Source organism: Oncorhynchus masou, unplaced genomic scaffold (assembly GCF_036934945.1).
Source record: "Oncorhynchus masou masou isolate Uvic2021 unplaced genomic scaffold, UVic_Omas_1.1 unplaced_scaffold_3595, whole genome shotgun sequence".
Taxonomy (NCBI): Eukaryota; Metazoa; Chordata; class Actinopteri; order Salmoniformes; family Salmonidae; genus Oncorhynchus; species Oncorhynchus masou.
This window is the reverse complement of record NW_027010000.1, coordinates 1-20,000: the sequence shown is the minus strand read 5'-3', so window position 1 is coordinate 20,000 and position 20,000 is coordinate 1. Positions and strand designations below refer to the sequence as shown.

The 20,000-nt window shown below is 43.9% G+C and overlaps 1 pseudogene; it reads left to right on the top strand.

The window, feature by feature from the left end:
* Positions 1–18,813, top strand: part of LOC135534573 (VPS10 domain-containing receptor SorCS2-like) — a 28,413-nt pseudogene extending 9,600 nt beyond the window's left edge.
* The last annotated feature ends 1,187 nt before the right edge of the window (positions 18,814–20,000 follow it).

The window sequence follows — 20,000 nt, the reverse complement described above, 5'->3', positions numbered from 1 at the left end:
CAAGTAGGCCCCTCTAACTGTTAACAAAATAGTCAAGTAGGCTCCTCTGTCAACAAAATAGTCAAGTAGACTCCTCTGTCAACAAAATAGTCAAATAGGCTCATCTGTCAACAAAATACTAAAGTAGGCTCCTCTGTCAACAAAATACTAAAGTAGGCTCCTCTAACTGTCAACAGAATAGTCAAGTAGGATTATCTGTCAACAATATACTCAAGTAGGCTCCTCTGTCAACAAAATACTCAAGTAGGCTCCCTGTCAACAAAATACTCAAGTAGGCTCCTCTAACTGTTAACAAAATAGTCAAGTAGGCTCCCCTGTCAACAAAATAGTCAAATAGGCTCATCTGTCAACAAAATACTAAAGTAGGCTCCTCTAACTGTCAACAGAATAGTCAAGTAGGATTCTCTGTCAACAATATACTCAAGTAGGATCCTCTGTCAACAAACTACTCAAGTAGGCTCCTCTGTCAACAAATTACTAAAGTAGGCTCCTCTAACTGTCAACAGAATAGTCAAGTAGGATTATCTGTCAACAATATACTCAAGTAGGCTCCTCTGTCAACAAAATACTCAAGTAGGCTCCCCTGTCAACAAAATACTCAAGTAGGCTCCTCTAACTGTTAACAAAATAGTCAAGTAGGCTCCTCTGTCAACAAAATAGTCAAGTAGACTCCTCTCTCAACAAAATAGTCAAATAGGCTCATCTGTCAACAAAATACGAAAGTAGGCTCCTCTAACTGTCAACAGAATAGTCAAGTAGGATTCTCTGTCAACAATATACTCAAGTAGGCTCCTCTGTCAACAAACTACTCAAGTAGGCTCCTCTGTCAACAAATTACTCAAGTAGGCTCCTCTGTCAACAAACTATTCAAGTGCGCTCCTCTAACTGTCAGCAAAATAATCCTTAACTTCAATACTCTTAATTTACAAACACTTAATTTACAAAAATGGGAGCTACCAATGATAGGACCTTCAAAACAGACACCTGAACAAGACTAGGTCTTTCCTGTGGATCATATCTCTTCCTGGAGATTTTATCTCAACGAAGCTCATGATCTTGATAAATGAAGGTTCAATTAAAAAGATAGCATCATAAAGGTTATGTCCCCAGCTTTTGACTTTATTCCCACTTCACTTCCTAAACCCTAAGCACTGCCTTTGGACCTCGGCTGTAGTAGATATCTTCAGGCAAGAGTGAGAGAGCTTTTCAGAAAGCTTTGGTGTTTAGGAGACACTTACCACAATCGGCGTCTGTGCTCTGTGTGACCAGCATTTAAAGGTAAACTATCTCGTCATGAGAGAGAGAGAGAGAGAGAGAGAGGGAGAGAGAGGGAGAGAGAGAGAGAGAGAGGGAGAGAGGGGGAGAGAGGGGGAGAGAGAGGGGGAGAGAGAGGGGGAGAGAGAGGGGGAGAGAGAGAGAGAGAGAGAGAGAGAGAGAGAGAGGTTTTTTCTCCCCTTCTCAGAAGTGCACATACATGTATGTAGATCACAGAGATTCACTTTCATTTAGGGGCCCCTTGGAAAGCAAAAGGACCCAACTCAAGGCTGCCCCGTGCCAATATTCTGACTTCCCCTTCACACACGCTTCTTAGCTAATTCCTGGCTCTGGTACACTCTAACACAAATAGCAGCGGGTTGCTTTGGGTTGCTCATGTATTATCCCACTGCTGCCATGTTGCTTTTAATAATGTATAAACATAACATTCAACGAGGTGAGATGCCAAAATAAAACATGAAGGCTTATACTTAATCATGTGTACATTCAGAAGTCAATCTGGACATATTCTAATGCAGCCACGTTTTGCTTATTCAGGGTACGTATGAAATATGGATTACATGCAGATTGGTGTTAGAGAATGAGGTGGTTCATTCATCACAAATACACACTTGTGTGTAATTAAAAGATTAGATTGCAGCAAAGGACTCCACTGTGTCCTCACGGTAAAGTTCATCTTTGAACATGTTCTTAGAGTGTTATGGAGGAAGAAAGAACGAGGGAAGGAGAAAAAGAAAGAGAGAGAGAGAGTCAGACAGACAACAACAAACCATTCCCTCTGGCTGATTCTCTCTGTGTACAGTATTGGAATGTCTGTCTCTCTCATACTCTGTGTATATTATCTAATCTGTCTCTCTAGTGTGTTTCTCTAGTTATTCTCAAGGCTTGTAAGCACATGATTAATTGCATAGCCTGCAGACATGCGTCTGCTTCTCAATCCCACGTTGATTCCTTTCCAATACACAACCATACTTATGTAACCCTGTTGAATCCGGGGGCCATAGCCACAGGAGGTTCATTCGAGCTCGCGCTTAGCTTTGTGTACTTTATCCTCTAATTTTAAAGTCCTTGCTTTGGTAAACATTAGCGTGTGCGTCTGGTGGCGTGTCTGAAGACAAGCCCACGCCGAAACAGCCTGATGACTTGTGGTCCAGTTCCAGGTCACGGCTCAGTCGTGGTTGAGGATAATCTGACCTCTCACTGCATGTACGACCGCAAACAACCTTCTAGACAGGAGCCTATTACGAAGGGGCTTTTGAGCCTCTTTTCCAAGATGGCCGTTCTATTAAAACCTATAGAACCGTAAGTCATGTATGACCACAAACAACCCAGCAGGGCACCCTACCAAGATGGCCGTTCTATTAAAACCTATAGAACCGTAAGTCATGTACGACCGCAAACAACCTTCTAGACAGGAGCCTATTACGAAGGGGCTTTTGAGCCTCTTTCCAAGATGGCCGTTCTATTAAAACCTATAGAACCGTAAGTCATGTATGACCACAAACAACCCAGCAGGGCACCCTACCAAGATGGCCGTTCTATTAAAACCTATAGAACCGTAAGTCATGTATGACCACAAACAACCCAACAGGGCACCCTACCAAGATGGCCGTTCTATTAAATCCTATAGAACCGTAAGTCATGTATGACCACAAACAACCCAGCAGGGCACCCTACCAAGATGGCCGTTCTATTAAATCCTATAGAACCGTAAGTCATGTATGACCACAAACAACCCAGCAGGGCACCCTACCAAGATGGCCGTTCTATTAAATCCTATAGAACCGTCAGTCATGTAGAAGGTGAATTCACCAATTTGTAAGTCGCTCTGGATAAGAGCGTCTGCTAAATGACTTAAATGTAAATGTAAATGTATGACCACAAAACAACCCAGCAGGGCACCCTACCAAGATGGCCGTTCTATTAAAACCTATAGAACCGTAAGTCATGTATGACCACAAACAACCCAACAGGGCACCCTACCAAGATGGCCGTTCTATTAAATCCTATAGAACCGTAAGTCATGTATGACCACAAACAACCCAGCAGGGCACCCTACCAAGATGGTCGTTCTATTAAATCCTATAGAACCGTAAGTCATGTATGACCACAAACAACCCAGCAGGGCACCCTACCAAGATGGCCGTTCTATTAAATCCTATAGAACCGTAAGTCATGTATGACCACAAACAACCCAACAGGGCACCCTACCAAGATGGTCGTTCTATTAAATCCTATAGAACCGTAAGTCATGTATGACCACAAACAACCCAGCAGGGCACCCTACCAAGATGGCCGTTCTATTAAATCCTATAGAACCGTAAGTCATGTATGACCACAAACAACCCAGCAGGGCACCCTACCAAGATGGAGACTCACTTTTTTCCGAGATTCTTTAGAAAGAACTTAAGGTCAGTAGACATCTAGTTATGTAGTTAAATCTATAGTTATGATAGTTATCGATGCATAGTTGTTTTGTGTGACGGCATTACATCCTGCTAGTCAGGAACCCTACTAATATATAATGAGAAACACACTAGAGATACAGATTAGATAATATACACAGAGTATGAGAGAGACTGTATGGAGAAATACTGCTCATTTCTACCTCATCCAAGATGGCCGCTTGATGAGAAGAGCCTATACACCTCCATACAGTGGATGTGATTGTGTTGGTGTCTTTTCTCCTCAGGTTCAGTATTGATGAGGGACGCACCTGGACCATCCACAACTTCACAAGCACCTCAGTGTTCGTGGACGGACTTTTGAGCGAGCCGGGAGATGAGACGTTGGTCATGACGTGAGTGTGCCCTGGAATCTTCCATAATCGTCGATGGAGCTATATACAGTCATTTGGAAAGGGAATTATGAGATTTGCAGTCTGAGAATAGGCCCCATTTCAAGGACACCTCTTCTCCAAAGCTCTGCCATTGGTTTAATGCAACTCTCTCAACTAGTAACAAAGTAATTGATTGGTTTGTTAACGTTTCTTCACTTCAACATTGCGGTGTCTGATTGGCTTGAGCCTATTCTTCAGATGAAATGGCCAGGCGATGATTCACCCAGGAGATATTGAGAATTGATCCTGCAGTCTCAGTGACACCTCCTGCTGCTAAGCTCACATTCCTAGCCTGCTCACCCTGCCTACGTCCTGGCTCCTCGGCTTGCAAATAAGGGGCTTAGGGAAGGAATATGGATCAGCTGACTCTCCAGGACTCATATTTTGCACCAGCAAAAAGTGGAGCGCCCAATTTTCCGGTTTTTATGACACGGTCGTTTCCTCCATGATTTTCTTGAGGGGTTGATTAGCCGAGTGAGGGAGATGATGGTGCATGTGGAGAGAACGGTTCTTCTCTCACTCTTTCTCTGTTTTCTTCTGGTTTTAAAAATGTTCTGTTGCCCTCTTTTCTCTCTCTCTCTCTCTCTCTCTCTCTCTCTCTCTCTCTCTCTCTCTCTCTCTCTCTCTCTCTCTCTCTCTCTCTCTCTCTCTCTCTCTCTCTCTCTCTCTCTCTCTCTCTCTCTCTCTCTCTCTCTCTTGGTGGTGGTAGGAGTAATAGAGATGGTGGTGGTGGAGGGGGAGTAACAGAGATGGTGGTGGTGGAGGGGGGTGTAACAGAGATGGTGGAGTGGGGAGTAACAGAGATGGTGGTGGTGGAGGGGGTTGTAACAGAGATGGTGGAGAGGGGTGTAACAGAGATGGTGGAGGGGGTGTAACAGAGATGGTGGAGGGGGTTTAACAGAGATGGTGGAGGGGGGTGTAACAGAGATGGTGGAGGGGGTGTAACAGAGATGGTGGAGGGGGGTGTATCAGAGATGGTGGAGGGGGTGTAACAGAGATGGTGGAGGGGGTGTAACAGAGATGGTGGTGGTGGTGGAGGGGGTGTAACAGAGATGGTGGTGGTGGAGGGGGTGTACCAGAGATGGTGGTGGTGGAGGGGGGTGTAACAGAGATGGTGGTGGTGGAGTGGGGGGTGTGAATGGGAGATGGTGGTGGTGGAGGGGGGTGTAACAGAGATGGTGGTGGTGGAGGGGGTGTAACAGAGATGTTGGTGGTGGGAGGGGGGTGTAACAGAGACGGTGGTGGTGGAGGGGGTGCAACAGAGATGGTGGTGGAGGGGGTGAACAGAGACGGGTGGTGGTGGGAGGGGGTGTAACAGAGATGGTGGTGGAGGGGGGTGTAACAGAGATGGTGGTGGTGGAGGGGGTGTAACAGAGATGGTGGTGGTGGAGGGGGGTGTAACAGAGATGTTGGAGGTGTAACAGAGATGGTGGTGGTGGAGGGGTGTAACAGAGATGATGGTGGTGGAGGGGGTGTAACAGAGATGGTGGTGGTGGAGGGGGTGTAACAGAGATGTTGGTGGTGGAGGGGGTGTAACAGAGATGGTGGTGGTGGAGGGGTGTAACAGAGATGGTCGTGGTGGAGGGGGTGTAACAGAGATGGTGGTGGTGGAGGGGGGGGGTGTAACAGAGATGGTGGTGGTGGAGGGGTGTAACAGAGATGGTGGTGGTGGAGGGGGTGTAACAGAGATGGTGGGTGGAGGGGTGTAACAGAGATGGTGGTGGTGGAGGGTGTAACAGAGATGGTGGTGGTGGAGGGGGTGTAACAGAGATGGTGGTGGTGGAGGTGGCAGAGAGAGGACACAATCCTGGAAATAACATAATAACAATTGTCAGGGATGACTCACACACATGCCCCATCTGCTTCCTCTTTCGTTGGGACAGTAACCGAAAGGCTACTGGTTTGAATCCCTTGAGTAGACTAGGTGAAAAGTCTGTCAATGTTCCCTTGAGCAAGGCACTAGCCCTACCTGCTCCTGGAAATCGTTCTGGATAAGAGCTAAAATTTCCAAATGTATATTTACATGTAGAGGACAACTGACTTCGATTTTTGACGGTGGAAGACTCTTTGACCAGGGACTTAGCAGCAAGGACAGGCTGGAAGGGAGAGAGTGCTCTACACATACTAATGACAAGAGCCTTGGGAGGTAAAAACTGTGACCTGTCACATGCTAGATTGACAGAGAGAGAGAGAGAGGGAGAGAGAGGGGGGAGAGAGAGAGAGAGAGAGAGAGAGAGAGAGAGGGGGAGAGAGAAGAAGGGAGAGGGAGAGGGAGAGGGAGAGGGAGAGGGGAGAGGGAGAGGGAGAGGGAGAGGGGAAGGAGAGGGAGAGGGAGAGAGAGAGAGAGAGAGAGAGGGAGAGAGAGAGAGAGAGAGAGGGAGAGAGAGAGAGAGTTGGAGAGAGAGAGAGAGAGAGAGAGAGGGAAAGAGAGGGAGAGAGAGAAGGAGTGAGAGGGAGAGGGAGGGGGGATAACACAACAGCCTCTTATTTGTGGGCTGACATCCACCATTCACAATAGAAAGTAATTTTCTGCCTATTAGAATGGATTAAATCCTGTTCGAATGGGTTAAATCCTATTCGAATGGGTTACATCTTATTAGAATGGGTTAAATCCTGTTCGAATGGGTTAAATCCTATTAGAATGGGTTAAATCCTGTTAGAATGGGTTAAATCCTGTTAGAATGGGTTAAATCCTATTAGAATGGGTTAAATCCTGTTAGAATGGGTTAAATCCTAAAATCCTATTAGAATGGGTTAAATCCTATTAGAATGGGTTAAATCCTATTAGAATGGGTTAAATCCTGTTCGAATGGGTTAAATCCTATTAGAATGGGTTAAATCCTGTTAGAATGGGTTAAATCCTATTAGAATGGGTTAAATTATATTAGAACGGATTAAATCCTGTTAGAATGGGTTAAATCTTATTAGAATGGGTTAAATCCTATTAGAATGGGTTAAATCCTATTAGAATGGGTTAAATCTTATTAGAATGGGTTAAATCCTATTAGAATGGGATAAATCCAAAAATCCTATTAGAATGGGTTAAATCCTTAAACTTCTATTTAAATCCTATTAGAATGGGTTAAATCCTATTAGAATGGGTTAATGGGTTAAATCCTGTTAGAATGGGTTAAATCCTGTTAGAATGGGTTAAATCCTATTAGAATGGGTTAAATCTTATTAGAATGGGTTAAACTTAAATAGAATGGGTTAATACCTGAATGGGTTAAATCTATTAGAATGGGTTAAATCCTATTAGAATGGGATAAATCCTAAAATCCTATTAGAATGGGTTAAATCCTTAAATCCTATTCGAATGGGTTAAATCCTATTAGAATGGGTTCAATCCTAGAATGGGTTAAATCCTATTAGAATGGGTTAAATCTTATTAGAATGGGTTAAATCCTATTAAATGGGTTAATACCTATTGGAATGGGTTAAATCCTAAAATCCTATTAGAATGGGTTAAATCCTAAAATCCTATTAGAATGGGTTAAATCCTAAAATCCTATTAGAATGGGTTAAAAAATCCTATTAGAATGGGTTAAATCCCAAAATCCTATTAGAATGGGTTAAATCCTAAAATCCTATTAGAATGGGTTAAATCCTAAAATCCTATTAGAATGGGTTAAATCCTAAAATCCTATTAGAATGGATTAAATCCTGTTAGAATGGGTTACATCCTATTACAATGGGTTTTATTTTTATTTATTATATTTCACCTTTATTTAACCAGGTAGGCTACTTGAGAACACGTTCATTTACAACTGCGACCTGGACAAGATAAATCAAAGCAGTATGCATACAGAAATAACAACACAGAGTTACACATGGAATAAACAACAGTCAATAACATAATAGAAAAAAGTATGTCTATATACAGTGTGTGCAAAATGGCATGAGGAGGTAGGCACAAATAGGCCATAATAGCGAAGTAATTGCAATTTAGCAGATTAACACTGGAGTGATAAATGAGCAGATGATGGTGTGTAAGTAGTGATACTGGTGTGCAAAAAGAGCAAAGTAAATAAAAACAATATGGGGATGAGGTAGGTAGATTGGCTGGGCTATTTACAGATGGACTATAGCTGCAGCGATCGGGCTAACTGCTCAGATAGCTGATGTTTAAAGATAGTGAGGGAAATGTAAGTCTCCAGCTTCAGTGATTTTTGCACTGCCCCAGGCATTGGCAGCAGAGAACTGAAGGAAAAGCGGCCAAAAGAGGTGTTGGCTTTGGGGATGACCAGTGAGTTATACCTGCTGGAGTACGTACACAAGTGGTGTTATCGTGACCAGTGAGCTGAGATAAGGCGCAGGATTACCTATCAGACACTTATAGATGACCTGGAGCCAGTGGGTCTGCACATCTAATATGTAGCGAGGGCCAGCGACTAGAGCATACAGGTTGCAGTGGTGGGTGGTATAAGTTGATTTGCAAGAAAACGGATGGCACTGTGATAGACTACATCCAATTTGCTAAGTAGAGTATTGGAAGCTATTTTGTAGATGACATCGCCAAGTCAAGGATTGGTAGGATAGTCAGTTTTACTAGGCAAGTTTGGTGGCGTGGCGTGAAGGAGGCTTTGTTGTGAAATAGAAAGCGATCTAGATTTGATTTTGGATTGGAGATGTTTGATAGAGTCCAGAAGAAGAGTTTACAGTCTAACCAGACACCCGGGTTACATTGTCGCATACATAACACAACTGATGCCATGTTTTCACATCAATTTATTCCTTAAAGAACATGCAGACTTGGAATTGTTCCACTTTAAATACACAAGTACATTTTTGTATTTCCTCCTTTTTACCTAATGGTATATCGCCACCTAGTGGATATACATTGTACAACTCAATTTGATCTTCTATCATTCGATGCTTTTATGAATGCCTTTGAAAAAAAAAAAAAAACACATTAACGCCAAGCCAATCTTATGTGCAGAGCAGTCAATGGCTTTGAAGGCCCTCATAATTTACTGGGGCATCTGTGTGTTTAATATGCAAAGTAAGGACTATAGAAAGGTATGATTTCCAGGAGCCCTTAAGTGGATCCCTACTCATTAGTGCTGATGAAAAGAGTCTGGCTGAGCGCTGTCATGTCACAATGCCACTTTCAGACTGCCTTGTTCCCAAAAGAGGGGTTGGCTGAGACCGTGGACAGTGGATATGGTACAGGAGTCACGTCTCTAGTCTTTATGAAGAAATATCTACAGTTTTCTAAGACAGTAGACAGTAAACAGACATCAAAGTGATGATAATATGATCATATTAGATCTGTATTTCTCCTGTGTGTCTCTCCCTCCAGGGTGTTCGGTCACATCAGCTATCGGTCAGACTGGGAGCTGGTCAAGGTGGACTTCAGACAGTCATTCCCCAGACAATGTACAGAGGGAGACTACGACTCCTGGAAACTCACAGATCTGCAGGTACTCAACACACATACACTCACACACACACACACACACACACACACACACACACACACACACACACACACACACACACACACACACACACACACACACACACACACACACACACACACACACACACACACACACACACACACACACACACACTCCTGTCTTTGTAAAAATGTTGTGTGTATCCTGCACCTTTACAGTTAGCAAATGTATACTTTTTGGCCCTCCTCAGGGAGAGAAGTGCATCATGGGTCAGGAGAGGAGTTTCAGGAAGAGGAAGGACACTGCGTTCTGTATCAGGGAGGAGCTACACCCTCCGCCCTGACTACCAAGCCCTGCCAGTGCTCCGAGAAAGACTTCAACTGGTGAGACACCACATCAGAGCCAACACACTCTAGTGCAATAGACTATACTTAAGGTATAGACTTGAGATAAACAAATATGATATGCGTCACAGTCAGGGTTAGGCTTCGATTCCTTTTCTGTTTAGGAGATGAATTGAAAATCCAATAGAAGTATTTTCAATGAGGATCATCTTTCATTTCCAACTCTGTTCCTGAATGAGAATAACACTATAATTCACTAAAAACAATCAATCAATGCTGTATGTAGACTAGATAATTGATATTGATCCTGTTGGCGTGTGTGATGTTGGTGTCTATCGATCATTGAGCTCATGAACTGTATTTGACCTTTGCCCTTTCTGCAAACTGGAAGGAACTTACCTTTATCTACTGTTCTAGGACCAGTTTACCCTTATCTAAAGTGCTGTACAGAAACCCAGCCTAAAACCCCAAACAGCAAGCAATGCAGGTGTAGAAGCACGGTGGCTCTCCCTGTGGAAGGAACTCCCATATCTACTGAGGACCAGTTTACCCATATCTACTGTTCTAGAACCAGTTTACTTATCTACTGTTCTAGAACCAGTTTACCCTTATCTACTGTTCTAGAACCAGTTTGCCCTTATCTACTGTTCTAGAACCAGTTTATCTTTATCTACTGTTCTAGAACCAGTTTACACTTATCTACTGTTCTAGAAACCAGTTTGGACCAGTTTACCCTTATCTACATGTTCTAGAACCAGTTTACCCTTATCTACTGTTCTAGAACCAGTTTACCCTTTATCTACTGTTCTAGAACCAGTTTACACTTTATCTACTGTTCTAGGACCAGTTTACCCTTATCTACTGTTCTAGGACCAGTTTACCTCATCTACTGTTCTCGAATCCATTTTACCTTATCTACTGTTCTAGGACCAGTTTACCCTTATCTACTGTTCTCAAACCAGTTTACCCTTATCTACTGTTCAAGAACCAGTTTACCCTTATCTACTGTTCTAGAACCAGTTTACCATATCTACTGTTCTAGAACCAGTTTACACTTATCTACTGTTCTATGACCAGTTTACCCTTATCTACTGTTCTAGGACCAGTTTACCCTTATCTACTGTTCTAGAACCAGTTTACCCTTATCTACTGTACTAGAACCAGTTTACCATCCTCCAATCTAGCCTCAACCATCAGGGGGAGCAACACTAACTAGCCTTAGGACAGTGTCTGGGGTTAACGTTCTCCTCTTCCTCTGTGTGTTCAGTGACTATGGGTTTGAACGTGCCCAGAGCCTCAAAACAGAGGGAGATAGATGCTTCGCTGACTTCTGGCACGACCCAGACTCACCGCCCGACGACTGTCACCAGGGACACAACTTTGAGTCCAGTACTGGGTGAGGAATAGTAGCATACACGCAAGGACCTGCACACACACACACACACACACACACACACACACACACACACACACACACACACACACACACACACACACACACACACACACACACACACACACTTGTGTGGCAGCTACCTTGTGGGGACATACAATTCCAGTCACATTCAAATTCCCTACCCAACCCTGACCCAAAACCTAACCCTAACACATACACACACACACACACACACTCCTTACCTTATCTCCAATAAATGAAAGCCCATAATGATGGTTTTAGTACACCGTCTCTACCCCTTTTTTCACACCACAAGTCTCCCTGTTTTCTGACGTTGGTACGGCTGTGTTGCAGGTACAGGAAGGTTGTCCAACTTGTGTGAGGGGAGTGAACAAGCAGCAGAGCGCCAAGCAGCACACCTGTCCTCTGCTGCCGCCCAGAGGCCTCCAGCTGGGCATCAAAGGACAGATGCTGGCTGTGGCGCCTGGTGATGACATCACCTTCATTGTCCACCAGGAGCAGGTACTGTTTACTTAAGTCAGAATGAGAGCAAATCCTGGGGGTGGGGTAGTTGTGTGTGTGGCTGTGTGGAGTAAATTTATGTGTTTTTTGTGGACTTTGTCTGTGTGATTGTTACAATAGCCAGTTAGTAATAGCCATAGCCAGGTGAGTCTCTGATCCACCTCTACGCAGACAACACCATTCTGTATACTTCTGGCCCTTGTTTGGACACTGTGTTAATAAACCTCCAGATAGCTTCAATGCCATACAACTCTCCTTCCGTGGCCTCCAACTGCTCTTAAATACAAGTAAACCTAAATGCATGCTGTTCAACCGATTGCTGCCTGCAGCTGCACGCGCCGTCCAGCATCACTACCCTGGACGGTTCTGACTTAGAATGTGACAACTACAAATACCTAGGTGTCTGGTTAGACTGTAAACTCTCCTTCCAGATTCACATCAAACATCTCCAATCCAAAGTTAAATCTAGAATTGGCTTCCTATTTCGCAACAAAGCATCCTTCACTCATGCTGCCAAACATAAACTGACCATCCTACCTATCCTTGACTTCGGCGATGTCATTTATAAAATAGCCTCCAATACTCTACTCAATAAATTGGATGCAGTCTATCACAGTGCCATCCGTTTTGTCACCAAAGCCCCATATACTACCCACCACTCGACCTGTATGCTCGTTGACTGGCCCTCGCTTCATACTGGGTCGCCAAACCCACTGGCTACAGGTCATCTACAAGACCCTGCTAGGTAAAGTCCCCCCTTATCTCAGCTCACTGGTTATCATAGCAGCACCCACCTGTAGCACGCGCTCCAGCAGGTATCTCTCTGGTCACCCCAAAACAATTCATCCTTTGGCCGCCTCTCCTTCCAGTTCTCTGCTGTCAATGACTGGAATGAACTACAAAAATCTCTGAAACTGGAAACACTTATCTCCTTCACTAGCTTTAAGCACCAGCTGTCAGAGCAGCTCACAGATTACTGCATCTGTACATAGCCCACCTATAATTTAGCCCAAACAACTACCTCTTCCCCTACTGTATTTATTTATTTTGCTCCTTTGCACCCCATTATTTCTATCTCTACTTTGCACATTCTTCCACTGCAAATCTACCCATTCCAGTGTTTTACTTGCTATATTGTATTTACTTCGCCACCATGGCCTTTTTTTTGCCTTTACCTCCCTTATCTCACCTCATTTGCTCACATCGTATATAGACTTAATTTTCTACTGTATTATTGACTGTATGTTTGTTTTATGCATGTGTAACGCTGTGTTGTTGTATGTGTCGAACTGCTTTGCTTTATCTTGGCCAGGTCGCAATTATAAATGAGAACTTGTTCTAGACTTGCCTACCTGGTTAAATAAAGGTGAAATAAAATAAAAAAAATAAATAAAAAGAGATTTCCCCCTGACTCACAGCGACTCCTTATAACTGCAACGAGATGAAATAGAGCATTAGTTTATCCCAGTTCTCAGCTCAGTGACGTTCTCTTCCTGTACCTCCTCCCTCACCCAGGGTGACACCAGCAGCACTAAGTACCAGGTGGATCTGGGGGACGGGATGAGGCCATCTACCAGAACCTGACGGTGACAGACGAACCCATCCAGCACCGCTACGAACAGCAGGAGTCTACCGCGTCACCGTCCAAGGCTGAGAACGTTGCCGGACACGGCCTGGCCACCATATATATCCAGGTCACAGCCCTCTACTGGAAGTTCACCTAGAAGTAGTTCCCATCGCCGGGATTAACCAGGAAGTCAACCCTGACAGCTGTGGTACTTCCCTTTGAGGCCAACCTGACTGTCTTCTACTGGTGGATAGGAGACAACCTGCAGGTAATGTATACTGACACACACCTCACACACACACACACACACACACACACACACACACACACACGCAACCTACAGGTAATGTATAATGACACACACCTCGCGCACACACACACACACACACACACACACACACACACACACACACACACACACACACACACACACACACACGCACACACCTCACACACACATAACCTACAGGTAATGTATACTAACACACACCTCACACACACATAACCTACAGGTAATGTATACTAACACACACCTCACACACACACAACCTACAGGTAATTCATACTGACACACACACACCTCACGCACACAACCTACAGGTAATGTATTCTAACACACACCTTACACACGCACACACACACCCTCACGCACACAACCTGCAGGTAATGTATTCTAACACACACACACCTTACACACGCACACACACACACCTTATACACACACAACCTGAAGTGTGTATTCTAACACACACCTTACACACACACACACACACCTCACGCACACACAACCTACAGGTTCAAATGTTTCTCAGTAGGTGATGGGCTAAACCTCAAGGGTTGATCTGAGCCGTAGGCCAAATTCTCTTTGTGAGAGAGAAAAGCTAAACAGCACCGGTGAACGAATCAATGTATTTTAATGTGTCCCATTCAGCCCAAGATGTCCCTGGGGAACAGTCTGATAACGAGGTTCCCTGAGGAAGGAGGGTGTCTGTCGTCAGGCCTCTAGTGGACAGCTCCATGGTGCAGGACACCAAGAACGTCCGTCTACGGTAAGAGAGAGGGAACATTCTGTTTTAATTATTATTATATTAGAATTCTTGTATCTTTCAAGGATTTATTGTAGATTTTGCAGGTGTCTGTAATTATCTCTGGCCCTCGGTGTGGCCTTATCACATGTCAAATATGTCACATAAATAATTACAATTTCAAATGAAAAATTGAATGACAAAGCTGTAAAACCTTATCCTAAATATAAACCATCAACTTAGTGATTACCAAATTCTAAACGTCGAATTAAAACTAGGTACAGAGTCCGTAAGGCGTAGACGCAGATCCATTTGGACTGAATATGTTTTTGTAGGTGCAACAGATATTTATACACTTTATAAAAAGGTTAAGGTTAGGGTTAGGCTTAAGGTTAGCAGTGTGGTTAGGAAGGAGGTTAGGGTTAGGCTTAAGGTTAGCAGTGTGGTAGGAAGGAGGTTAGGGTTAGGCTTAAGGTTAGCAGTGTGGTTAGGAAGGAGGTTAGGTTTAGGCTTAAGGTTAGCAGTGTGGTTAGGAAGGAGGTTAGGGTTAGGCTTAAGGTTAGCAGTGTGGTAGGAAGGAGGTTAGGGTTAGGCTTAAGGTTAGCAGTGTGGTAGGAAGGAGGTTAGGGTTAGGGTTAAGGTTAGCAGTGTGGTAGGAAGGAGGTTAGGGTTAGGCTTAAGGTTAGCAGTGTGGTAGGAAGGAGGTTAGGGTTAGGCTTAAGGTTAGCAGTGTGGTTAGGAAGGAGGTTAGGGTTAGGCTTAAGGTTAGCAGTGTGGTAGGAAGGAGGTTAGGGTTAGGCTTAAGGTTAGCAGTGTGGTAGGAAGGAGGTTAGGGTTAGGTTTAAAATCAGATTTTAAGAAGATAAATGGTACACTGCATGAAAAAAGTATGTGGACACCTGCTCGTCGAACATCTCATTCCAAAATCAAGGGCATTAATATGGAGTTGGTCCCCTTTGCTGCTATAACAGCCTCCACTCTTCTGGGAAGGCGTCCCACTAAATGTTGGAACATTGCTGTGGGTGCTTGCTTCCATTCAGCCACGAGCATTAGTGAGGTTGGGCACTGGTGTTGGGCGATTAGGCCTGGCTCCAATTCATCCCAAAGGTGTTCGATGGGGTTGAGGTCAGGGCTCTGTGGAGGCCAGTCAAGTTTTTCCACAGCGATCTTGACAAACCATTTCTGTATGGACCTCGCTTTGTGCACGGGGGCATTGTCATGCTCAAACAGGAAAGGGCCTTCCTCAAATTGTTGCCACGAAGTTGGAAACACAGAATCATCTAGAATGTCATTGTACGCTGTCGCGTTAAGATTTCCCTTCACTGGAACTAAGGGGCCTAGCCCGAAACATGATTAACAGCCCCAGCCCATTATTCCTCCTCCACCAAACTTTACAGTTGGCACTATGCATTGGGGCAGGTAGTGTCCTCCTGGCATCTGCTAAGCCCAGATTCGTCCGTCGGACTGCCAAATGGTGAAGCGGGATTCAATCACTCCAGAGAAGGTGTGGTGATCTTAGGCTTGTGTACGGCCGCTTGGCCATAGAAACCCATTTCATGAAGCTCCTGATGAACAGCTCTTGTGCTGAAGTTGCTTCCCAGAGGCAGTTTGGAACTCAGTAGTGAGTGTTGTAACCGAGGACAGACAATTTTTACGCACAGCGCGTTTCCAGCACTCGGATGTCTCTTTGTGTGAGCTGTTGTTGCTCCGAGCTCTAGCAGGGCAGAACTTTGACAGACTGACTTGTTGGAAAGGTGGCATCCTATGACGGTGCACGGGTATGCTTATTGAAAATGATTAGGTGGCTCATAAAAAGCATTGTTGAGTGGCAATGGACAGGGTGTGATTGCAGCCTACAATTCGCCTTCCAATTGTGTGACACTTTTGAAATTCTGCATTTCCCCTGATTGTCTATGGGTCAAAAGAAAAAAGGGAAATAAAAGTATTATCTGAGTTTTTTAGGAGCCGAAGGACACTGTCTACCGTTGTCCAAGCCAGGCTGTTTGATATCCTAAGCAACCTGCATACACATTGTGTGAATCACGATAGACCAACATACTGTAGCTACTGTAGTAGGTCAACGCTGTGAACAGGGAAACCTCGGTAGAGCATCGGTGGAGTGTGTGAATCACGATAGACCAACATACTGTAGCTACTGTAGTAGGTCAACGCTGTGAACAGGGAAACGTCGGTAGAGCATCGGTGGAGTGTGTGAATCACGATAGACCAACATACTGTAGCTACTGTAGTAGGTCAAAGCTGTGAACAGGGAAACCTCGGTAGAGCATCGGTGGAGTGTGTGAATCACGATAGACCAACATACTGTAGCTACTGTAGTAGGTCAACGCTGTGAACAGGGAAACCTCGGTAGAGCATCGGTGGAGTGTGTGGTGCTTCAGTGAATTTATGTTCTTTTTCAGCTTCAGACCTACTTATTTTTTTGTTTTTAATAGCTCTAGTTCCTGGGTTCTCCATGATGTCATGTGCTGCTGTGTCACTGGGTAACGATGTCCATAGAGGAGTTTGATTTATTCATGAGAGATTGCTAACTGAGCAGAAATGTACTGTATTATCTTACCCCCAAGGGAACTGACGATACAGAATAAACATACTGCAGAAGCAGGCGTTGTGGGATAATGAGAAACTGTTCACTTATTCTAAAGCCTCCAAACAGTAGAAATGACTATGGTGTCATTAATATGGAGGCCTCCATTATTGTTCATTCTGAATGCTGTAACCCAAAATGGTTGCCTTTGGTGTTGACTTCCTGTGTGTTCTATTTGATCCCAGACCGTTTCCAGGTCATCCCCCTTGCCTTCAGCAGTAACCTGGACCGCCTCAACCCAAACATTCCAGAGTGGAGGGAGGACGTGGGTCAGGTGGTCACCAAGATATTGGCAAAGGTGGGTCTACTGTACTCACCTCATACATGACCTGATGCTGTAACGTAACACGAGCACTCTATTCTTCAGGATACATCATGATAGTATCTGCATTGGCTTCAATATGTTCAATGATTCGATTTGATAGAGATGATAATTATTGAAATGGGAGAAAAACAAACATTTTGGAAATGGAAGAGGGTCAACCTGAACTTGTTAGTTGGAACATGAACCAGGTCGTAACAGGGGACACAAAGTCCCATAAGGGGTAGTTTTTTTACCATGACCTTTAACCCCCAGATCACAGGTATCCCCCAGGTGTCCCTGGTAACCATGGTGAAGCGGGGACTGCCCACCACAGCTGACCTGTACGTTCTCCCACCAGAGAGCCAGCGTGATAAGAGGAGCGTGTTTGTGGATAAGGTACACTAGCCCACACACAATACCTAACTAAGTGACACACTGTAGCCTCACTTAGGGTTCCAAAGCTACCGGTAATTTACCAAAGTTGCCAGAATCTTCAGTAATTTTGGTAAATAACGTAACATCTATGGCAATCTATCGTAACTTAGTTTAATTTATACTTTAATAACTTTTTTTTTTTAATTGTTCATATCCGGATTGGGGTCAATTTCATTTAAAATCCAGTCAATTCAAAAATTAAACCAAACTCCAATTCCAAATGTTCCTCATTGAAAAGCGTTGAAGAGAACTGCAATTGGAATTTTAGTGTTCTTCCGCCAGGACAGCGGAGTCAATCACCACCTTCCGGAGACACCTGAAACCCCACCTCTTCAAGGAATACCTAGGATAGGATAAAGTAATCCTTCTCACCCCCCTTAAATGATTTAGATGCACTATTGTAAAGTGGCTGTTCCACTGGATGTCAGAAGGTGAATTCACCGATTTGTAAGTCGCTCTGGATAAGAGCGTCTGCTAAATGACTTAAATGTCAAATGTTCCTGAATTGACTGGAATTGAAATGGAATCGAGCCCAATCCTGATTCATAAATAGTATTCACTTTTTTATGTCCATATTGTCCCTGAGTGTCTAGTAAATAAACCACATGGGTCAGGAGAAAATAGCCCAATTCATGAAAACATTTTTTATTTCCAATTACCTCTGCAACTCATTCAACTGTTGACTTTTTTTCCACAACTGTCACAGTTGACAGCAAGTAGATATTGGTATAGTAAAATAAATGTCACTCACTGCAGTAATTTACCTCTGTGTAATGGTTGTGTTTTACATTTCTTCCACAGCGTATCCCTGCCATCAAGCAGGCCTTCAACGACAACAACGTTAGCTTCATTGTACGAGGAGGTCTACAGGTGCTGGTGACGCTAGCTGACCCGAACGCAGGTAACCAAAGCATCCTGTATTACCTTTCTAATTCCTGGAATCATGCCATTGTGATGTTGTAAATATGATTTCATGATAGATCATTTCTCCATTTCATTATTTGGTTTCATGTTGACTCTGAATGGATAATTGAGTTTTTATCAATCTATTTCAAATGACTAGTAGCTAATGAGTCGTCCACGAGAGCGACGGAGATCGGTGCGTGTTAGTCACCCTTGTAAGGGTTTTCCTGTGGTGATGTAGAGCAGGACCAAAACGCAGCGTGGTTATATTGATTCATGTTTAATTAAAACAGATAAACATGAACACTACAAAACAACAAACGTGGAAAAACCAAAACAGTCCTATCTGGTGCCACAAACACAAAGACAGGAACAATCACCCACAAAACCCAACACAAAACAGGCTACCTAAATATGGTTCCCAATCAGAGACAATGACTAACACCTGCCTCTGATTGAGAACCATATCAGGCCTAACATAGAAATGGACAAACCAGACACACAACATAGAATGCCACCCAGCTCACGTCCTGACCAACACTAAAACAAGGAAAACACACACGAACGATGGTCAGAACGTGACAACCCTACACAACCTTTTTCTCACTTTTACTTCCTGCGTTCTCAAAAGGAGCCTACCTTTCCTCCAATCTGATTGGTTTGGGGGTTCCTGTTACCTGCTCTCTGCTTTCAGTGTTATTTCCCTAAGTTTTTACCTACTAAATTGCTAAAATGTATTTTTTCACAAAATCTGCAGAGGTAAACAATATGTTTCAATGATGCCTCAATCTATTCCCTTTCCTTTTGAACTTGATCTTTTCTTGGACAGTTTGGTTATGGATCTCTTCTCCTGACCGTGTGGTGTGTGTTGAACACTGTGTGGTGTTTATTGAAGCGGAGTGGAATGGAGTGTTAGCATGTCTGCTGGGGTTTATTGAAGCGGAGTGGAATGGAGTGTTAGCATGTCTGTTGGGGTTTATTGAAGCAGAGTGGAATGAAGTGTTAGCATTTCTGTTGGGGTTTATTGGAAGCGGAGTGGAATGGAGTATTATCATTTCTGTTGGGGTTTATTGAAGCGGATTGGAATGGAGTGTTATCATTTCTGTTGGGGTTTATTGGAAGCAGAGTGGAATGGAGTGTTATCATTTCTGTTGGGGTTTATTGAAGCGGAGTGGAATGGAGTGTTAGCATTTCTGTTGGGGTTTATTGAAGCGGAGTGGAATGGAGTGTTAGCATTTCTGTTGGGGTTTATTGAAGCGGAGTGGAATGGAGTGTTAGCATTTCTGTTGGGGTTTATTGAAGCGGAGTGGAATGGAGTGTTAGCATTTCTGTTGGGGTTTATTGAAGCGGAGTGGAATGGAGTGTTAGCATTTCTGTTGGGGT